Source organism: Psammomys obesus, unplaced genomic scaffold (assembly GCF_907164565.1).
Source record: "Psammomys obesus unplaced genomic scaffold, mPsaObe1.curated_primary_1811, whole genome shotgun sequence".
NCBI classification, from domain to species: Eukaryota; Metazoa; Chordata; class Mammalia; order Rodentia; family Muridae; genus Psammomys; species Psammomys obesus.
This window is the reverse complement of record NW_026590142.1, coordinates 562,795-572,120: the sequence shown is the minus strand read 5'-3', so window position 1 is coordinate 572,120 and position 9,326 is coordinate 562,795. Positions and strand designations below refer to the sequence as shown.

At 40.6% G+C, this 9,326-nt stretch overlaps 2 pseudogenes; one reads left to right on the top strand and one right to left on the bottom strand.

Moving 5' to 3' along the window:
• Positions 1-296: 296 nt before the first annotated feature.
• On the bottom strand, positions 297-1,389 carry LOC129676274 (sentrin-specific protease 3-like; annotated as a pseudogene).
• A 4,481-nt stretch (positions 1,390-5,870) lies between these two features.
• LOC129676273 (ubiquinol-cytochrome-c reductase complex assembly factor 1-like) lies at positions 5,871-6,734 on the top strand (annotated as a pseudogene).
• The last annotated feature ends 2,592 nt before the right edge of the window (positions 6,735-9,326 follow it).

The window sequence follows — 9,326 nt, the reverse complement described above, 5'->3', positions numbered from 1 at the left end:
TTTGCCTGCCCACCACCCCCAGTTTTCCTGCCCACTGAACATGGAAGGAGGAATGGCTGCTCCACCTAGGCCACAAGGCAACATTCTCCTAGAGAGGGAAAAAAGGACTTTTATGTGGCCATTCCCTTCCCATCAGAAACCAACATTTTCTCAAAGAAAACAAAATACAGAAACCAGACCTTTAAATATGAAAATCCAAAGGGAATTGGGTGGGAGACATAGGAATTGGAGTTTCTTTGGAAGGGTCTACCTTGTTCCCCTGCCCATTAATGGGCTAAAGGTCTAGGGTATGAGACTCACACAGTGAGTTTGTAGTGACAGGTTCCTTGTAGATCTGCCTTAGGAGTTTGGGCATGTCCTCCTGGGTGAAGCTGAATGGCTGAGACAAGGCCAAGTGCTTGCAGTAGTGTTAACACAAAGGCTCTACAGTCACTGATATTATTCTGCCTGGCCATATTCATGTTGAAGTTACCTTTGCAGACTTGCTAAAAGTCCAGTCGGTATTTTTTTCCACCTCTAGCTGCAGATACTTGAAAATATGCTTAGGGCAGTGACAATTTAGAGTCCATTGTGAGTCAAAGTAGGTAATAAGCGACCAGTGCACCTCCAGATGGATGGGGATCAGCAGCAGCTCCTTGTTGAAGACATCCACATTTTTGGTCCACCTTTTCACCCCATCATAACCCTTGGTTCAGAGTTTATCATAGAAGAAACTGTTGAAGAAATGCACCTTTTCAGGGACTGTGTCCATGACCAAGTTTCCATACACCTTAGTCTGTCTTTCTCCATGGGCACTTTCTCCCTAGAGGGCACTGGTGGAGACCCTCTCATCCTATCCTAGGCTTTGAGAGAACCTAGCAGACCCAGTGGGGGGCGGCAACCCCCTGGGGGAGTCAAAGTGACAGCAGGATGATGGCATCTGTGTCATTGCACCCCCTTCCTGGGGTAAAAGATGGTTCTTGGGGTGTGCGAGATTTTTTTCAGTGGCGCCCCCAGAACTTTTTGAGTAGAACAGCATCTGGAAGGCTCTCAAGGCGTGGCCCCCACTCTGTGAGCAGGTTTTTCTAAGAGAGTGTTGGAGAGGCCAAGGAAGCTGTGAGGACCCCAGTTGGCCCCATCTAGAGGTAGCTTCCAAGCTGCTACTTCTGCCTCCTCCTCCTCCTCCTCTTCCTCTTCTTCATTAGCATAGGCATCAAAAGGGCTGAAGGGCAGGGAGGCATCTAGTTGGTACCTTGGTTCCTGACCCATGATCTGACCCAAACTTATCATCTGACTTAAATCGGGGTTTGGGGAGAAAGAGCCAAAGAAGAGGCTCTCCTCTGGGTTTGGAGTAAGTGGTCCTGGAGGCTCATACCCCCAAGACCCTGCCCCTTGTATAATCTCTTTCATCTTCCAGTACCCCAGAGCTGATAAGTCAGGTGCACAGGCCCCAAGGAGGGTAATTCCGTGTCAGGTTTTCTGGCTCTTCTTTCAGATGGCAGCTACTCTACCACTCCTGCTGTCTTCAGGGAGAGTCTCCTCAATTCAAGACACCAACTTGCTGGGTTCCATGCTGTGCCATCCCTGCCTTGCAGCCTCCACCTCTGCCGCCACCACCTAACCTCTTCCTCCTCCTGCTTATCTCATGTTTTTTTTTCTGTATACTTTATTGCCATTGAACAAAACATTATCAGCAATATTATTAACTTATTGCGTCAAATAATTTAAAAATGACTATTTGAAAATTTATTTCTTTTAATTGGGGGATCATTCACAGAAATTACCTCTATAAAATTGTTTACCAACAAAAAAATAAACAAAGTTTGTAATAACAACTTTTTGGACCAAAGAATATTTATTAAATAATTAAAAGATTAATAATTATAGTAAAGACAAATATTACCTGTGTGATCCAAGAACAGCTCTATAGAAAAACTTATATTGTCTCTTCCATATGAATTTTAGAAGAAAAAAAAATCATTTTGGACCCAAATAGCTCAAGATGCTGTTTGGAGAAGTCTGGTTATCTGATATGCTTTGTAGATTAAAACCAAGAGATTAGAAATACAGAGTAGAGGGTAGAGTAGAAAAATGAATTATTTATTTCGCTTTCACTACAGAAACTGTAGCAAAAACATGAAGAGAAAGGTGGTTGGGCTAGCTATACGCTGTGCTCCACAATTTTCTACCCTGTTCGATTCACCACTATTTTCTGATGATTCTCTTTCATGCTGTTCACCATTTAAAGAATACACATTGTTCCTTATCTCTTATGTTTTATAAAACTTAACTCCAAATGTTACAAGAAATTTAACTTGGACAAAATACCCTGATTTTGATAGAAGAGAAAACAGAGAGAGTATTTACAGTCTTCAGTAAGGAAAAAATAATATGACAAAGGAATGGATGAAACTTTATGTTTAAATTCATTTAAAGATAGTACTTATGTGTGATAATGCTTACATAAACTGATGGGGAATGCACAAATATCATTAGAAATATTTTATTTTGTGTAAGAACAAGTATTTGTTGTAGAGGAGAGGATTCAATTGGATATAATTTACTCATTAATTTCATGAGTATGCAATGATTACAATGGATGAGCTTTCTTTTTCCATTTATTTATTACAATTTATTCACTTTGTATCACAGCTGTAGCCCCCTCCCTCATTAACTCCCAACCCACCCTCTTTCCTTCTTCTCCTGCCATGCTCCTCCTCAAGTCCTCTATATGGGAAGTACTCCTTCCCTTTCATCTGACCCTAGTCTATCAGGTCTCATCAGGACTGGTTGCATTGTCTTCCTCTGTGGCCTAGTAAGGCTGCCCCCCTGCAAGGGAAGTTGTTCAAAGAGCTAGCCACTGAGTTCTTGTCAGAGGCAGCCCCTGTTCCCCTTACTAGGGAACCCACTTGGACACTGAGCTACTGAGCTACCATGGGCTACATCTGTACATAGGAGTTCTAGGTTAGCTCCATGCATTGTCCTTAGTTGTATTATCAATCTCAGAAAAAGATCCCTGTGCCCAGATGTTTTTGCTTCTGTTGCTCTGCTTGTGGAGCTCCTGTCTCATCCAGGTCTTTCTATCTCCTCCTTCTTTCATAAGATTCCCTGCACTCTGCCCAAAGTTTGGCTGAGTCTCAGCATTTGCTTGATTACCCTGATGTGTAGAGTCTGATTAACTTCCTTTTTTTCTTCATTATCATCATCATCAATCATCAATCATCATCATCATCATCATCATCATCATCATTTATTACAATTTATTCAGTTTGTATCCCAGCTCTGGCACCTTCCCTCCTTTCCTCCCAATCTCATCCTCCCTCCTTCTTCTCCTCCTATGCCCCTCCCCTAGTCCACTCATAGGAGAGGTCCTCCTCCCCTTATATCTGACTCTAGCCTATCAGGTATCATCAGGACTGGTTGCATTGTCTTCCTCTGTGGTTGGCAAGGCTGCAACCCTCCGGGAGAGGTAATCAGAAAACAGAAAACCCGCCATTGAGTTTGTGCCAGAGAAAGTCCCTCCTCCCCTTACTAGACACCCCACTTGGAGATTGGGTCTATGGGCTACATTTGAGGCAGAGTTTTAGGTCCTCTCTGCTGTCCTTGGTTGTGGTATCATTTTCTTCAGGGCCCTAATGGCTCAGGTTTTTTGGCTCTGTTGGTCTTTTTTTGGAGCACCTGTGACTTCCACGTCTTTCTATCTATCTCTCTCTTCTTTCATAAAATTTCATGCATTCTGCCCAAAGTTTGGCTATGAGTCTCAGTATCTACTTTGACACCCTGCTGCGTGGGTAGAGTCAGATTAGCTTTCTTTACTTAAGACATGCCAGTAGCACTTTGCTTGTGATGAAATGAAAATGTCTTTGTTTAAGTCTTTGATTTACTTTGGTTTAGTTTGAGGTTGAGGTATGAATAAACATTCTTGATAACTCTGTGACTTTAGTAAATAACTATAAGCAGAGGTCTATTAAATGCCTATATGCACAAATATAATGTCTAGCTTACATATTTTACTGTATATTTTATTCAAGTAACTACAAACATTTTCTCATAGAATATTATTTAAATGGAAGTGTGAATTTTGACTCCTGGTTAACATAATTGACATAACTCAAGTCTACAAACTCTTCACATACTAAACAAAGCCATGACTGCATTTGCAATTACTAGCTGATGTAGAATTTCGTTCAGCAACAATAAACACCTGTCCTTACCTCAAATTATTTTTAAAGATGTTCATACCTAACATTTCTGGCTGTTCCACCAAATGAAAGTCTTTATCACTTGATTATATGGAGTAGAAACATTGAAGGCCAATGTAATCAGTAGAACAAGTCTATCAATGAAAGTTTACAGTATTATTTAAATACCAATTTGTCAATGAGCTGTTCAGCTTTCATTGTTACAATAGAATGCCTTAGATAACCAAGCTATAAAAAGAAAACCTAGAACCCCTGCACAGACATAGCCCAGGACAGTTCATTGTCCAAGTGGGTTCCATAATAATGGGAACAGGGACTGTCTCTGACATGAACTGATTGTCCTGCTCTTTGATCACCTCCATCTTAGAGGGGAACAGCCTTACCAGGCCACAGAGGAAGACAATGCAACTACTCCTGATGAGACCTGATAGACTAGTATCAGAAGAAAGGAAGACCTCCCCTATCAGTGGACTGGGGGAGGGGCATGCGTGGAGAAGGGAGAGGGAGGGTAGGCCTGAGAAGGAATGGGGAGGGATTTCCGGGGGATACATAGTGAATAAAGTGTAATTAATGAAAATTAAAATAAAAAATGATCATCTAAAAAATAAAAGAAAATTATATTTTGCTTTACACTTTTGAGGTTGCTGTTCATAATCTTTGCTCTGTTCCTTTTAAGCTCATACAAAACAGCACATCATGGTACAAGTATGTAAAAGAATAAAACAAATCACCCCAAGGCCTGCAAGGGAGAAAAAAGAAGGTCCTGCAATCCTCCTGTATTCTTCAAGGACATTCTTAGTATTAGGGTTTATATGTGGAAGTTCCCAAACAAGATTGTGTCCTGAACATCAAAATGGTCATGCTATGTTGGGAGGTGCTTGAGACTTAAGGAGGTGCAGCTACTATACAATTAGATCACTGGAGGAGGATACTGGGTGCTTCCTTGTCTTAGAGTCTTTCCTCACTCATCTGCTTGTTATTGCCCATCAAGTTCTGCCTCACTATGAGCCCAGAATCAACTGAACTGAGAACAATGAATTTCTGCAATAACAAGTGAGAGTAAATTCTTTCTTCCTTTATGTTAGGCATTTTGTTACAATATAACTGTAACTTGTGATCCTGCTAGTAAGTCTTGCCTCCTAAAGGCTCCAATATCTCTAAATAGTATATCATTCCAAATATGAAGCTTTTAGCTCACCAGAGTGCAACAAAACTTTAAAATCACAGCAGACAAATACGAAACTGCACAGAGTCATGTGATTTAGTAACCTGTTACTGAATGATGAATGGGGCAAAGAAAAAATCAGAAAGAAAAAAAAATAATTTCTGGAATTAAGTGAAAATTTTAAAAAACACAAAAATCTTGATGCACATTAAAGGCGGGCCTCTGAGGGAAATAATGCCTACATTATAAAGTCAGAGAGCACAAATAAATGACTTGATGATGAAACTCAAGAATTTGAAAACAAAAATAACCCAAGCCAAATCTAGTAAATGTGACTAAATAACAAAAACCAAAGAAAAGAAAATCAATAAAATTGAAAGAGCAATACACAAAGAATCAATTAATCTAAGAGATAAGAAGGATGGAAAGAGAGGAAGCAGGAGGATGCCACCATGGGTTAGTCTAGAGAGGAAACCATGTGCTGCCAGGAGGAAGGACTCCAATAATGGTGTGAAAAGACCCAGATGAAGAAAAAAAGGAAGCACACTATCATCTCCCAGTGGGATCAAACATGCAGCCAACTGATATCAGAGTCTCCTACCCAAGATAGTGGGGCAGGACTTAGTCCAGCATATCCCAGTGATCCCAGCTGAATTAGTCTTGAATCTGTGCAGGATCACAACAAATTGTTGGAATGGATGTTCTGCAGAGTAGAAATTCCACACCACAAGTAAGAAGCTTCCTATTCTTCAAGATTTCCAGAAGCCCGTTGAGGAGAAGGTTGGTCTCTTCATAAAGGGATTCACTGGACCTTTGAAATCCAGCAAATGGAAGATTAAGATTGCAGCCTTAAGCATGCACATGTCTGGTATGGAGAAAATTGATTTTGAGAATTTTTTTCTGAGGTTCAGATGCCTGATACATTCAACTGGTTTCTTATAATCCTGCTTCATCTCTGGATGTGTCTATTTGGAATGAAGCAAGAAGGCCGGACTGGAAAACACATGTGCCAGATCATAGTTCATTTCATGTGGGAAGATGTGGAGCATGTAGGCAGAGTAATGGGGGGTCAATTCCTATATCCTAGAGAAGAACACAGCCCTCATTACAAACAATTTCTATGTGGTAATCTTGGGATATGACAAGGAGATTTTTTCAGATGATCATGGGCTGGCTGCTACCCTCCAGAGAACTGTTTCAACCAGAAATGTGAAAAACCTTGACAGCTTGAATTGCTGGTGAGGAAACAGATGCAATACCTGGACTCCATGAAGGGAGAGGATCTGCTTCTGACAGAGGAAGTGAGATGTCCTCTGGTGGAGAAGAATCCACAAAGCATCTTGAAGCCCCATGCTCCAACTACAATGATGAGAGACTGGTCTCTCTGAACAGTTGGCTTGCTGGCCATGGAAAAAGTGCCTGTTTTTTCCCAGGACCCTGAAGAAGGTGGCCTTAATTGACTTTTGAACAACACCTGTTGAATACTCGGCCCATTTGTGTTGAGTTTCTTCTTCATGAGCCCAGAAAGAAGACTAATCCAGTGGGCCTACTGCTGGGTGGTCCTCTCCCTCTTCTGACATGTCCCTTTCCTCAAGAGAAGCTCCAAGCACAGTTCCAAGTCTCTCCAGCAACACATGTGACTGAGAACTTTTTCAGAAGGCTAGAAAGGTTAGAAAGGGGTTAACTTCACACAGGGCCCCCTGTGCCTGGAAGCAGTTTATAATGCTACTAAGTAAAGACTGATAACTATATACTATCTCCAGCTGTGAGCCATGGTGTTGAAGTAGCCATTAAAAAGAGATGTGTTTCTGCTATGTTTCCTCTTTGTTCCAGGATCTTTTAGAAACATAGGCTCCAGGTGTGGTGGAGCATATGTTTAATCGAAGCGCTTGGGAGGCAGAGGCAACCAGTTTGAGGGCAGTCTGATCTACAAAGTAAGTTCCAGGACAGTCAAGGCTACACAGAAGGACCCTGCCCTGAAAAATCAAAGGAAAAAAAAAAGGAAAAGAAGAAAAAGAAAACACAAAAGTAGGTGAGATGTGGCATGCCTCAACCTCAAGAATTAACTCCAGTGAAAGGAGGCAGTGAGAGGAGGAGGAGGTCAGGGACTCTCTGCTGCCTCTCCTGTTTCCAGTTCACAGAGAGGAGTCTCTGTCTGGGAAAGACACAGTCTGCTGGACATGTTCTCTGGGACTTAGTAGGTCTCTGAGGATCAAGGAGCTTGTACATCCTAAGTCATTTAGAAACAATAAAAGTCCCTTTGTCACCCACAGTGAATTGGGGAAGGATCACATTCCTTTCTCGGCCTCCCTTTACATGAGATAGTAAGTCAAAGAGAACGTTCTTCCTGGCCTATTGGTATCACCCTAAGCGCTAGCTGCAGGCCAGCTTCTAGCCCCTCCCTAGCTTCTAAAGCATGTGCTGTAACGGGGCACCTGGTCTGAGCATTTGAGGGGCTTATTATCTCCTCTCTGAGAGTTTGGGTCATCTCTTGGAAGGTTTTCTGAAACTGAGGAAAGTGGGTGAGAACTGTCTCTCCACTTCGTCTCCCATCCAGCTTCCTTCTTTGAACTTGTTATAAAATGAGTCATATAAAGACTCATATACTCGTATACCGTGTGGTATACGCCACCTTCTTGGTTTATTTAAGAAGCTTTGTTGCAAGCAGGAGCTCTGGAGTGAAGCGTCCTCTGCGAGTGTGAGATAATAACACCTTGTAACATCTAGGCACTATTCATATAAACCAGAGGCGAGCCAGGCAGGAATTTGCTGATTAATTTACTTATTAATGGATTTAAGTATGCCATGCACCAAAATAAACTTTACTGTGTGTACCTGACAACAACAAATAATAATCTAAGAGAAAGTTCTTTGAGAAAAGAAACAAGCATGGAAGAACTTTGGCCCAGTTAAATGACACTCCTCCCCCAAAAAATTACTGAAATTAATGAAGTCAGAACGTAAATGGGAACATTACAGCAGACATCAAAGAAATTTAGAATATTGTAAGGGAGTGCTTTAAAGACCCATATTCAATTAACATAGCCTAAAAAGAGTGAATGCATGTCTATATTCATCCAAATTTAATTTAAATCGAGAAACAGATTAGTAACCAAAAAGGACCCATAATAGAAAAATATAAAAAGTGACTTAAAGTCTGACTAAAATTAGAAGAATTCTATAAAACTTTCAAAGACTATTTATATTTAATGCTTTTTAAATTATTTGTAAACAAAGAAAAATAGGATCTATTCCACATTTCTTCTATGAAAGCACTATTTCTTTATTGTATACACCAGGTAAAGACAACAACAAAAACAGAATTGCAGGCTAATATACATGATGAACATAGATGCTAAAATCATCAATAAAATGCAATACAAATATATGTAAAAAAACTTATTTACCATCATCAGGTTGGCTTTCTTTTGGAAATTCAGAAATGACTAGGCAAGCATATATTTGTTAATCATACAAACATAAATACAAACTTGCATGCTGCCTTCTATTACTATGAAAACTAGTTTTCAGGGAGGAGGCATTCAGCATCAGTTAAGTTCAGGAGTCTCTGGGCCCTGTGTCTGAAGTACATGGTGGCTTCAGCAAAAGATACTTACCTTCCACCTCTGGGGAAGTGGGCAACCAAGGTTATTAACAGTAGCCTATAATGTTTTGGGGTCTATTAACTCTGACCAACAACTGAAAAGAGGGAGTCACAAGCCTAGTTTTGTTTTCTTGTTTTTGTTTTTAATGTAGTCTTTGGCACTTGGAGGGAACATTGTCAGTCTTGAGAACATTTCACTTAACCTATATGTATACAGCTGTATATATTTATGTATATTGATTTTATTTTGGCTAAGTATTCAATAGTGTGTTGCCTTATGAGTTTTTTCAGACATTCTTATTGTTAGTTTTCTCTCTTCTCTTCTTTTGCACTTATTGCTCTCCTTCCTCCCTATTTAGAGCCTTACCATGTTTCT